Consider the following 2,272-nt stretch of genomic DNA (forward strand, 5'->3'; position numbering starts at 1 on the left):
TGCCCTGACAGAGGTCGGAGTAGAAAGCTTGTTTTGGGAGTCTTGTGTCAGGCATACGGACGACGTGGCCCTCCCAGCGTAACTGACTAGCCATGACCAGTGTCTCGATACTGGGGACGTTGGCCTGAGAGAGGACACTGATATTGGAGCACCTATCCTGCCACTGAATTTGCAGGATCTTGCGGAGTTACCGCTGGTGATATCTCTCCAGGGCTTTGAGATGTCTGCTGTACAGTGTCCATGTTTCCGACGCATACAGGAGGGCAGGTTAGGGTTAAAATAATCTCATGCATGGATATTAACGAATATCCCTGAACTGTTAGTCGCTAACAATAAAACAATAACAAATGATTGAAATAATTAACCAAAGATGCTGAATGATTTATACAATGAGCTCCCAATTCAAAAGGATTTGTCAACCATTTCCTAAATTAATTGGTGGTGAATTGCTGGTAAAAAAAAAAATCTTTCAATCAAACTTTGAGGGAATTTGTGAACTTACTGTCAAACTTTTTTTGAATTAGTTGGCAAACTTTTTTTACTTAATAAAAACCTTGCGACCGAGCCAGCCAGGAGTCGAACCTGGAATCTTCTGATCCGTAGTCAGACGCGTTATCCATTGCGCCACTGGCCCACACGCCAACAAGCGGCGCCAGGAGCCTATTTAAGCATTGAGCCGAGCTGTCAATCACGTCCCAGGCTCCGCCTACTTCATCCACCTCGTTGAGTTAAGTGCCCCGCCCCTTCACCTGACGTCATCGCGTTGAATACCCCCTGTGCGTGAGTCCCAGCAGTTGCCCGGGCAACGGTAGTAAAAGGGGGGGGGGTTGGGAAAGGGTGGACAGAAGAATAATTAAGTCTGCATGAGCAGAAATATTGTTAAACGGATAAATAAACGATATTAATGACAATAAAAGAATATTACCAATTGACGGCAAATTTAATTTCCGTTAAATAGCGAGGCTCCCATTCGCCGCCGGCCTCCAGCCAATCGAAAGCAGGTTCAACCACAAAGGCGCTCGCTGATTGGTTAAATACCACGTCAATCAGATCGAACACCCGCCCTCTCGCACGCGGCGAACAGATTTGGAACGCCGCTTCATTTTGAAGGCATCGGACCCACCCCCGCTCTGCTATTGGCTGGAACCAACAAAGCGAGCGGTCTTTTATTGGCTAATCTCCCACACATTTAGTGATCTTCCCGAATTCTATTGGTGCAAAGCGCTGTCCTTCATCATCAGACCCGGCTCTTCATTCCCATTGGTCTATCCGACGCCGGCTGCGTTCCCATTGGTTTCTCCTGCTATCCCGCCCACTTGACTCATCCTAGTGGTTTAATTGGCTGTTAGTCAGTACCGTTCCGGCCGATTCGCTCTTCTGATTGGTCTGTGCCGGAACATGCCAGATTCCGATTGGCTGATGCCGCGGGAGCCCGCCCACCCGGCCGCCTCACCTGTCACTCAGCCGGCCCGGGTCCGCCCTCTGAGCAATGGCGGGGAGCCGGGTGTCCAGCGGCCGGGAGTTAAACTCAGTCCCCGACATCGGGGAGAGTCTGGGGGCGGTGGGCAGACAGGGGTGAGGAAGCGGGGCCGGGGAGGGGAGAGGAGAGTGTGTGGGGGGGGGAGGGGGAGAGGAGAGTGTGTGGGGGGGAGGGGGAGAGGAGAGTGTGTGGGGGGGGGGGGAGAGGAGAGTGTGTGGGGGGGGGGAGGGGGAGAGGAGAGTGTGTGGGGGGGGAGGGGGAGAGGAGAGTGTGTGGGAGGGGGGGAGAGGAGAGTGTGTGTGGGGGGGAGGGGGAGAGGAGAGTGTGTGGGGGGGGAGGGGGAGAGGAGAGTGTGGGGGGGGGGAGGGGGAGAGGAGAGTGTGGGGGGGGGGAGGGGGAGAGGAGAGTGTGTGGGGGGGGGAGGGGGAGAGGAGAGTGTGTGGGAGGGGGGGAGAGGAGAGTGTGTGTGGGGGGGGGGAGAGGAGAGTGTGTGGGGGGGAGGGGGAGAGGAGAGTGTGGGGGGGGGGAGGGGAGAGGAGAGTGTGGGGGGGGGAGGGGGAGAGGAGAGTGTGTGTGGGGGGGAGGGGAGAGGAGAGTGTGTGGGGGGGGAGGGGGAGAGGAGAGTGTGTGGGGGGGGAGGGGGAGAGGAGAGTGTGTGGGGGGGGAGGGGGAGAGGAGAGTGTGTGGGGGGGGGGAGGGGGAGAGGAGAGTGTGTGGGGGGGGGGAGGGGGAGAGGAGAGTGTGTGGGGGGGGGGAGGGGGAGAGGAGAGTGTGTGGGGGGGGAGGGGGAGA

At 56.9% G+C, this 2,272-nt stretch overlaps 1 non-coding gene across 1 annotated transcript; it reads right to left on the reverse strand.

Annotated features, from left to right (window-relative positions):
• Positions 1 to 561: 561 nt before the first annotated feature.
• trnar-acg (transfer RNA arginine (anticodon ACG)) lies at positions 562 to 634 on the reverse strand. The gene has a single exon. It is a non-coding gene; the product is annotated as a tRNA-Arg (tRNA).
• Between the last annotated feature and the right edge of the window lie 1,638 nt (positions 635 to 2,272).

This window comes from Heterodontus francisci, unplaced genomic scaffold, assembly GCF_036365525.1.
Source record: "Heterodontus francisci isolate sHetFra1 unplaced genomic scaffold, sHetFra1.hap1 HAP1_SCAFFOLD_1359, whole genome shotgun sequence".
Lineage (NCBI taxonomy): Eukaryota > Metazoa > Chordata > Chondrichthyes > Heterodontiformes > Heterodontidae > Heterodontus > Heterodontus francisci.